Source organism: Trichechus manatus, unplaced genomic scaffold (genome assembly GCF_000243295.1).
Source record: "Trichechus manatus latirostris isolate Lorelei unplaced genomic scaffold, TriManLat1.0 scaffold00064, whole genome shotgun sequence".
NCBI lineage: Eukaryota > Metazoa > Chordata > Mammalia > Sirenia > Trichechidae > Trichechus > Trichechus manatus.
Window position 1 is genome coordinate 9442489 of NW_004444000.1, and position 11241 is coordinate 9453729.

The window sequence follows — 11241 nt, forward strand, 5'->3', positions numbered from 1 at the left end:
AATGGAATAGAATGAAGATTATTTTTCTCTCTAAACATAGCAGGGGTAGTAATGGGGAACTCCATGAGGGAAGGGGTATTTGGGGTCTCTTATTTGATGAGTTGCTTCACAAAGTAGTTAAACTACCTTTCCAAGGGATGAATAATCACTTCTATGCTCCTTGAGGCCTGGGACTAGGACTCTTTCTTTACTGTGGCATCCCCAGGACCTAGTTTGATGCCTGGCATTTCACAGCTACTCGATAGACGGTTATTGGATGAATAAATGAATCATACATGAAATTAGTTCTTGATTAGTTGATCATAGCAAGCCAGACTTGGAGTGGTGAGTATTACTTGCCGGAGATTGGGTGAAGAGGAACAGAATGGGGAAAGAGAGCTGGCGTGGTGGAAAGGCCTTTCTCTTGGGGGTGGTGTGGGATATTTGGGGAAGGAACCTTAGACTTGTAATCAGAAGAACCAGTATTAAATCCTGGCTCTATAACTGACTAGCTGTATGACCTCAGAGAAGTAGCTTCATCTCTCTGAGCCTTTATGTCTTTATCTCTATTGTAATAGTCTTGGGATTAAGTAAGATCAGCATCTGAGAGGCATAATGTAGCGCACAGTAGGGCCTCTGGGCACTTCTGGTAAGAGCATTTCACTGGGCTTGGGTCTGTGGCTCAATCTCTTTTAAATCTACTGTCATTTATTTTGCACTGATGGAGCTCACCACGTATTTTCCCAGGATCCAGCTCTCCTCTTGGTGTTCTTTCCCGTAGACCACACAGCCGGGAACCCATTCCTGACCCGGGTGTTGGCTTCTCTCGGGCGGGCACTTCACCCAAGTGTGCCTGGCCTTCCCTTGATGGCCGCTGTGCTGATCAGTGCCATAAGCCTGGCTGAGCGGGTCCTGCAGCCTTCAGAACGCGTCCTCGTGGTGTTAGAGCTGTGGGGTGTCAGTCACCAAGGGGAGTTTTTGTGCTTTTCCCTAAATTGGGCGTGGGGACCAGCGCTAATGACTGTTCTGGGCCCACCCTTCCTTTATGAGCAACAGCTCAAGCCAAAAGGAAAGATGGGCCGTGGCCCAGGCCGTCCCCTGGGTCCGCACCTTTCCCTCTGTCCCTGCCACTACCTACACGTGGTCGCCTCGGTGACGACACCCTTGGAGGCAGCCCACCCTGCCCCCACGGCCTTTGAACTTTCTTGCGGGCTCGCCAGCTGAGGGAGTGGTTTCTGTGGTAGGGTAGGCCACAGCTTATTTTCCATTAGGGTCACCAGGCAACAACGAGCAAGCGACAACTCCTGACGCAGACTTCACCAGCGACAAGCTCTGGATCTCATTACTCAGCCTGGGCTGGCTCCAGGGCTGGCTGTGCCAAGCGCGTCTTGCTGGAAGGGGCAGACTAGAGAATCCAGACCACACTCAGTCAAGCTTGGGTAGCTGTAGGTCTGGGGCCAAGGTCATGAGACAGCATTGGGTGGGCCAGGTGGAGGCAGTGATCCCAAATGAAGCATTTCCTTTGTCCCCTTCCAACTGGAACTTTTTTATTAAGGTGTTACCTAGGAAATAAACTGCCATGTATCTTAAAAAGTAGCACCAACATCTCGTTGTATGGTATTTTTCAGTGTTCAAGGAGTCCTTGGGTGGCTAAACGATTAAGCACTTGGCTACTAGCTGAAAGGTTGGTGGTTTGAACCCACCCACAGAAACTTCAGAAGACAGGCCTGGTGATCTGCTTCCAAAAGGTCCCAGCCTTGAAAACTCTATGGAGCACAGTTCTACTTTGACACACATGGGGTTGCCGTGAATTGGAGTTGACATGACCGCAACCAACGATGACAACAACAGTGTTCAAGGCAGACTTGTTTCCATCTGGAGCTTCCAGGGAAACCTTGGTGGCACAGTGGTTAAGAGCTACAGCTGCTAACCAAAAGGTCGTCAGTTCAAATCCACCAGGTTCTCCTTGGAAACCCTGTGGGGCAGTTCTACTCTATCCTTTAGGTCCCTATGAGTCAGAATCGACTCGACGCAAAATCAGCCAATGAAAACCCTACGGATCACAGTGGTTGGATCCTGGCATGCATTGGGTTGCCATGAGTCTGGGGCTGACTGGATGGTTGCTAACAACAACCACTGTATGACTTATCATGGATTAGCTCATCAATCCGCACTACAGCTGTCTAAGGTGGGTAATGTTACCCTAGTGACGGATAAGAAAACCACAGAGAGTAGCTTGCCCAAGGCCACATAGCTATGAGTAGGGGAGAAGGGAAGAGGCCAGAGTCTGTCTTCAAAGCTCCACTCTTAACCACTAAGTTCAGGCAGCGGCACTTTATCAGGTGAGGAGACCTTTGGGGCAGGGTCCTCCTCACCAGCATTCCTCAAAAAATAGCTTGTGTCTGTACTACCTAGGTGGTTTCCACAAGGCACAGGCTGGCAGTGGCTGGATTCCACTTTTTGATTTCCTTTTTATTTCCCATTTATATTTCATATCAGGCTGGAATAATAATATTATTATTATGGTAATAATGTTAGCAGTATTTCTTCAGATCTCACTCTAGGCAATATGCTAATTACTTTATATACAGTATTTTACTTAATTCTCACAAAAAGTCCTCTGATACAGATGCTACTCTTATCTCGTTCCATCTGCATATGATGAACCTGAGTCCAATAACCTAGCCACCTAGCCAAGGTTCTGTTCCTAAGGGGTGTCTGATCCATAACCTGTGCTTGCATCCAACTGCCGTAAGAAATGAGCGAGGGGAATTTTAAGTGGCAAGAGCTGATGGAGAAGGAGGGGTGAGGGCGAAAGGCGGGGGAGTTGGCGTGTCTGCTTTGCTGGCAGTCACTTGTGGGGGTCACTTCTATTTATCTAATATACCCAAATAGAGCAAATTGGGGTTGTTTCTAAGTGAAATCTGTTTTTTTTTTTTTTCTCCAGAACTCACCTATAGAATTAGCAAAACTAATTTGTTAATCCACTAAGAATTTTGGGGGGAAATCTTGACCATACCTCATATTTGATTTTTAAATTTTTACTTTTTTCTGACTATTCAAATATGACATGCTTATTGGCAAAAATGAGAACATGCCGAAAAGGGCGAAGAAAATACAAATATCTCTAATCTCACTGCCCAAAGACAATCTCCATCATCATTTTGATATGCTATTGCTCTGTTTGCTTTCTCGGCCTACTTAAAAGATGTAGTTTGGTCAAAACAGGTTTTTACATGCAACGACTCAGTGTCACCTTTTTGTTGAGTAGAGGTCTATGTCCACTTCTGTGTGAGTGTCCACGCACATAGCGCCAGCACTGGCTCAGGCGCCAATGCCCTTCTCTTCCCTGGGCTTATCATCAATGAGATGCACTGGCGTGTGTGCGCAGAGCCAGGCCATGCCCGGGAGTGGCTGGCTCCGGAAGGATTTTGGTGACCCTGGGCTTGGGCACAGTCAAAGGACATGAGCCTTCACTACCGAGCAATACATTTCCCCTGACAGGAGCTCCTCAGTGCGCCCGAGACTGTGAACATTTTCGAGCAGACAGCAAGGTTCACGGCTGTCTGGCCTCTCCCTGTCCTCCCTGAGAGCCGAAGCCAGAAGACAAAGCATCATACAGACCTGAGGAGGAGCAGTCCAAGATCAGCACAAGCCAAGCAGAAACTGACAATATCTGGTCCCAGGTTGGGTTTTGGCTTAATAGGAACCACAGGAACAAAATCAGGGACGGAGAGCGTGGTTGAGGTTAGAGCTGTGTTTCCTTTTGGGAGACTCATGGGGATGCCAGCTACTGCATGAGACATTGTACTGGTCCAGACAGCATCGTTTTAACAATTACAGTAACAGTAGCTAACGATGATTGAGAGTCTATCACTTGCTTGGCACTGTGTTAGTGCTCTGTGAGAATTACCTCATTTAGCTCTCAAAACACACCTCTAGGGCAAGTATTAGGAGCCCTGGTGGCATACTGGTTAAGCTTGGCTGCTAACCAAAGGGTCAGCAGTTCAAGTCCACCAGCAGCTCCTTGGAAACCCTATGGGACAGTTCTACTCTGTCCTATAGGGTTGCTATGAGTCAGAAGTGACTCAGCGGCACCTAAGAACAACTGGGTGAGTATTATTGTATTCCCATTTTGGAAATACAGACACTAAGGCTCAAAGAGATTAAGGAAGATGCCCAAGTTCACACGGTTAGTAAGTGATGGAGCTGTGATTTGAAATAAGGCCGTCTTACTGTCAATCCTAAGCCTTTCACTTGTGGTTTAATTCCACTCATTCACTTATTCAGTCATTTACTCATTCATTAAGTAAACGCACTAATTCAAGCTACCGTCATCTCTCACTTGGACCTTGATAACTACCTCCAAACTCTTGCTTTTCTCCAATACAGACAGTTTCAACCTTGGGCACACACTGGTATCGATAATACAGGGGCCTGGGTCTCACTTCCAGAGATTCTAATTTAAGTTGTCTGAGATTTGGATTTTGAAAAACTCTCTGGTTGATTCTAATATGAGACCAAAGTTGAGAACCATTGCCCTAATTACATTCACCATGCTTCAGACAGAGTGATATTTTCTGTATTATCTATTTGTATATCTATACACACATATGAACACATGTATATGTATATGTACATGTATATACGTGCATTCATGTATATGTATGTATGTATGGGTATATATATATATATACCTACTACTCACTTATTGACACAGTTAGATTCCAAAGACCAGGTCATTATGTGAAAATTGGCATTATGCGAAAATGGGGATGACTACATCATTACATAATGGAGGATGACTACATCATTACATAACTGCCGGATTACATCATCACATGACTGCAAAACCACTGAGACTTAGGGCCCAGCCAAGCTGACCCATAACGTTAACCATCATGGCCAGCATTACTCTCACCTCACATCTCAGTGTTCGTTACTGCCAAATGCATGTCGTTAATGCTCAAAATAGTAGGAGAGTAGATTTTTTACTATTGTTGCAAATGCAAAATATTGGAAAATGAGATAATCAGGGCTCCGGTATATTGTTTGGGGTGGCCCTCAGAGGGCATCTCAGGCCTGGTCATGGCCCTGCGTAGGGCCCGGACTATAAGAGGCGTCACCTGAGAATTTTTCAGTTATTGTAAGTGGAAAATGTTGGATAATGAGATAGTTGATAAGTAAGGAATAGGGGTGTGTGTGTGTATATATATGTGTATATATATGGCAGTGGTGGTCCAGTGGTAGAATTCTCTCCTTCCATGTGTGAGACCTGGGTTCGATTCTGGCCAATGCATCTCATGCACGGCCACCACCTGTCTATCAGTGGAGGCTTGCTTTTTGCTATGATGCTGAACAGGTTTCAGTGGAGCTCCCAGACTAAGATAGACTAGGCAGAAGTCCTGGTGATCTACTTCCAAATATCAGCTACTGAAAACTCTATGGATCATAATGGTCTGATATGCAATTTACATACATACACATACAAAAACACACATATGCATATGTGTATGTAAATTCTGATCACACTCCTCTCCTGCTTAAATTATAAAGGCCAAAATTCTTAACCTGGCTTACATAGCTCTGCACTATCAGCCCACCCCTCGCTCTACACACTGCCACTCTGGCTTTCTCCAAGGCTTGGAATGCTCCATACTTCCTCCTGCCTCAGGGCCTTTGCACGCTGACCATAGTTCTCCTTCCCTGTCTGTCTGGTTGACTCCTAGTTCTTCTTTAGGTCTTAACTTAGTGCAATTGATTACAAAAGTGGCCACAATTCTCCACCTTTTCCGTATCTCCACTCTTGGCAATGTAACTTTAGAGCTCTTCTCACCCAGAGTGGAGTCTCTTCCCACTCCTTGAATTTGGGTTGGTCTGTGACTTGCCTTGCCTAGTGACACACTGTAGAAGTGACTTGGTGCTGGTCTGAGGCTGAGTCTCAGGAGGCCTTGCAGGCTCTGCCCACTCTCTTGGAGCCCACCATGACCATAGGAACAGACCTGGTCTAGACTGCTGGAGGATCCCAGCTGAGGCCATCCTAGCCCAGCCAACTCCTTCTGACCTGGAAGATGGCTACAAACTCATGAGTAAGCCCAGCTGAGATCAGAGTCTGGGCCAGATCAGAACTTCTCAGTTGATCCACAGATTTGCAAACAATAATAAATGGTGGTTGTTTTCAGCCAGTAAGTTTTGAGTTGATTTGTTATGCAGCAATGGATAGCTGATACATTTAGATATCACTTTCTAACTCTTTCCTAGCCTAAATCTGGTTACCCCATTGTACATGTCAGTTGTAGAATGATGGCAATTCTATCAAATCAAAACATTGTGTAATTAATGCTTCCCCCTCTCCCCAATTAGAGTGTAAGCTCCATGAAATCAGAGACCAAAAATTATTTGCTTCTTACTATACTCCTTTCACCTTCCACTGTGTTTTGCACATAGTAAATGCTAAATAAATATTAGTTTCAAAATGAATGCAAGATGAATGGATTCACTAAGCATGTATAAAGTGCCTTCCATGTGTTATGTAATATGCAAGGTTCTAAAGACAGAAGAATGAAAAACATATAATCCTTGTCCTTAAGCTGTTTATTGTTTAAAAACTAGGACAAGAACATGTAAACAAAAGTTTCAGGCCAAGTCGATAATACAATTGGGATTGTATTCATAGCGTTGCTGAAGAGTAGGGTAGAGTGGTGGGTTGAATACATACGGAGAAAAGAGATTTCTGGAAAATATTTTCCAGAGGAAATATTTGAGATGACAGTTCCACGTCTGATGGGTGTGCTTCAACAGGTACTCAAATACTGTAAGTGGTGTTGCCACTGGCGGTATGATTTTTCAGAACTGTGAACAATAATTGTTAAATTTCCATACAAGACAAAACACAATCTTCCCTCAATTTATATAGCAATTGCATTAATGGAAAATTCAAACCATACAAAACTTGATATTGAAACTGTATAAAAAATAGGTACTATATAAACAGAATTGAGAATTAGGATCAGATAATTATAAATAGGTTTTTCACCTACATGTATGCCTGGAAGGTGGAGGAATTGTTGTGTGGAGATGTCCTGTGTGTTGCAGGATATCTACCATCCTTGGCCATTGTACACAAAATGCCAGTAGCATCCTTCCCAATGTTATGGGAACACAAATCCCCCCCCCCCAGATTTCTAAAATTCTTTTACTGTAATAGTACTGCATTTGCATTGAACTACTGATATAAAAAAAATGGCTGTAACTAATTAACATTAGAGTTTTGTGTAACTGTAATTTGAAAGGGATTTTGCTATCTACACAAGTGTCTGAACACTTCTAAATTACTTTGGCATTATTGCAAAAGAGGATTAAACAGATTTTCTTGAAGGAGAAGGAAAGCGCCTGAATACTTCATTTCTATTTCTGGAAGCAAGTCATGTTAAAATCTAAGCTGCTCGCAAGGACGATGTGGCGGGAAGCCCAGCAAGCTTAAGTTTCCATTGCACTGGGAACACCCCATCTAACAACCCATTTCATGCTCCTGGGTGGATAGCAACACAAAAATACATGAAATTCCCTGGAGATTCACGATGAATTGAGTAAATCCTGATGAATTTGTACTAATGGGGTAGTTTGAATTAGTGAGAAATCCTAATTATTGCATATTTTTTAGTATGTAACAAATCCTTTTCAAAGGTATGTAATCAATGAGCAAGGACCCGGGGTGGTGCAAACTGTGCTTGGCTGCTAATCGAAAGGTCGACAGTTCAAATCCATCCAGCAGCGTCATGGGAGAAAGGCCTGGAGATCTACTTCCCTAAGACTACAGCCCTTGGAAACCTTATGGAGCGCAGTTCTATTCTGACACCTATGGGTCGCCAGGAGATGGAAGCTATTTGACGTCAATGGGTTTGTTTGTTTTTTAACCAATGAGCAAAACATTTGAGGACATTTGTTATGCGAAGTCACCGTGCTAGTCACTTGGAGAAGACAAAGAATCCTAGTAAATATTCTCAAGGAACTCACAACCTAAATTTGGAGCTAGAATATACTTGTGCAAAATTAACTGATAACACAAACTGAAAATGCCTAATGAATGGTGCAGACCCTAAGGGCTTTAGGGGATCGAGGTCAGTGAGTCTAGTCTGCTAATTGAGGACTAGAGCGATCAAGGGCCTTGAGCTGGGCCCTGTAGGTTAGATGTGAGTCAAATAAGAAAGGAGGACATTCCAGGGAAAGAAATGGAATGAGCAAGAACAAGGAAGCAGGAATACAGATGGCATTTTATAGAGACTACATGTAGACTCACCTGGCCAGAGAGGAACAGTCATGCTAGGTTAAAAGAAAGAACAACAAAAGCTGTTACTGTGGGGTGGATTCCAACTCATAGCAACCCTATAGGACAGCGTGGAACTGCCCTATAGGGTTTCCAAGGAGCGGCTGGTGAATTCAAACTGCTGACTTCTTGGTTAGCAGCCGAGCTCTTAACCACTGCACCACCAAGGCTCCAACACCCTAGGGAGTAGCTAGTTTATTACTGTAAGATTGCAATGGCAGCTTAGAGCCAGATAGTGACGCGTATTTAATACGAGGCAAAGGCAGCAGAAGTGGTCCTCTAAGCAGAGGGGTCATTGAACATTTTGATCAGGAGAGTCAAAGAGTCAAAGATCATTTAGGGGCCGGGGGAAAATCTTCTTTTTCCTCATTTGTATTTCATTGTGGATAATCCTCTAGTTCAGAAATACTCTTGGCTTCTCAGTGCCCTGACTCAGCTCCCCCCAGAGAGGGAGGAATTACTTTTCTGAATGAGTTTGGGAGAAGAACCTGGCTGGCAGCAGGACTAAGCCCCTCCTTCACTCTCCTTCTACTGAGACCTGCCTGGAGTGAGTGCAGTACACGCCCTCCCCACTTGGACCGGACCTTGAAAGCCATAGGTCCACAGAGAGAGGCCTGTGTTCAGCTGTGCTCCTGAGTGGCTGAGCAAGTCTGCCTAATTCAGAATGAAGTATTACTGGCTCACTTGGCTGCAAGGCTAAGCTGCATTCTTCCACATAGGTTTCATCTGTCGTAAAAGTGATATTTTTGATCTCCTCCTGTCTGACTCTTGTCTTTCTCTCTTAATTAATTCTAACGTGGCTAGAAGATAGTTGGTGTCTGTTACGTTCTACCACCTCAGAGACAAAATATCCGCCTGGACAAAGGTGGAGGAAAAGCTTCACCAGTCCAAAGGCCCTAAAGAAAAAGTGCTCAAGAAAGCTTGTGCCGGGCATACCTTACACCTGAAAATTGGGTTGGTACTGAAAGAGTTAAGGAAACCCAGTGACACAACAGTTAAGCCCTTGGCTTCTAACTGAAAGGTTGTCGGATCTAATCCACCCAGCGGCTCTGCAGGAGAAAAGACCTGGCTATCTGCTCCTGTAAGATTACAGCCTAGATTACAGGGACAGTTCTCTGTCGCACAGGGTCGCTATGAGTCAAAATCAACTTGACAGCACCTAATAACAAAAACAATGATTGGAATAATCAAAGTCCCAGGGCAGCAAATAGAGAAATTTTGAGATGCTTTAAATCAGGGGTCTGAAAACTACAGACCACCAAGTCAATTCTGGCCCACTGCCTGTTTTGGTAAATAAGGTTCTATTGAAACACGACTATGCTCATGTTTTCATTGATAAACCTGAACACATTCCATCACTTTGCAAACGCGTATTTTCTGCCATTATTACTACTATCCTATTACTGTTGTTAGCTGCCTTTCAGTCGGCCCCTGACTCATGGTGACCCTGTGCACAATGGAAAAAAAGCTGCCTGGCTCTGCACCATTCCTGTGGTTGGCTGAGAATCAGACAATTGTGATCCTTAGGTTTTTTATTGGCTGATTTTTAGAAGTAGTTTGCCAGGCCTTTCTTCCTAGTCTGTCTTGGTCTGGAACAACCCAAAAAACCCATTGCCATCAAGTCGATTCTGACTCATAGTGACCATGTAAGACAGAGTAGAACTGCCCCATAGGGTTTCCAAGCAGCGGCTGGTAGATTCCAACTGCCGACCTTTTGGTTAGCAGCCAAATGCTTAACCACTGTGCCACCAGGGCTGAAATCTGTTCAGCATTACAGCAACACACAAGCCTCCGCTGACAGACATGTGGTGGCTGTGCGTAAGATTCATTGGCCAGAAACGGAATCTGGTCCTCCTACATGGAAGACAAGACTTCTACCACCATAAAAAATCCATTGCCGTTGAGTTGATTCTGACTCATAGCGACCCTATAGGCCAGAGTAGAACTGCCTCATGGGGTTTCCAAGGAATGGGCTAGTGGATTCAAACTGCCGACCTTTTGGTTAGCAGCCGAACTCTTAACCACCATAGTCAGTCACAAAAGGACAAATAGGCTATGAGACCACTATTCTAAGAACTCAAGAAAAGGTTTAAACATAGAAGAAAACTTTCTTTGATGGTTATGAGGGTGGGGAGGGAGGAAAAGAGGAATTCATTAACTAGATAGTAGACAAGAATCATCTTTGGTGAGGGAAGGACAATACACAATACAGTGGATGTCAGCACAACTGGACTAAAGCAAAAGCTAAGAAGTTTCCTGAATACAACCAAACACTTTGAGGGACAGAGTAGCAGGGCTGGGGTCAGAGGGACCATTGTTTCGGGGACCATCTAGGTCAGTTGGCATAACAAAGCTTATTAAAATGTTCTGCATCCCACTTTGGCGAGTAACATCTTGGGTCTCAAAAGCTTGTGACTGGCCATCTAACATGCATCAATTGGTCTCAACCCACTTGGAGCAAAGGAGAATGAAGAACACCAGGGACACAAGGAAAATATTAGCCCAACAGACAAAAGAGTCACATAAACCAAAGACTCCATCAGCCTGAGAGCAGAAGAACTAGATGGTGCCCAGCTACCATCAGTGACCACCCTGACAGGGAACGCAACGGAGAGTCCCAGACTGAGTAGGAGAAAAGTGTGGAGCAAAACTCAAATTCATGTAAAAAGACCAGACTTAATGGTCTGACTGAGACTGGAGGAACCCCCAAAGTCATGGCCCCGGACACTGTTACCCCAGAGCTAAAACCATTCCTGAAGCCCACTCTTCAGACAAAGACTAGACTGGACTATAAAACATAAAATAGTACTCATGAAGAGCATGCTTCTTAGTTCAAGCAGACACACGAGACCAAATGCTTGGCTCCTGTCCAGAGGCAGAATGAGAAGGCAGGAGAGGACAGGAACTGGTTGAATGGATACAAGAAACCTGGGGTG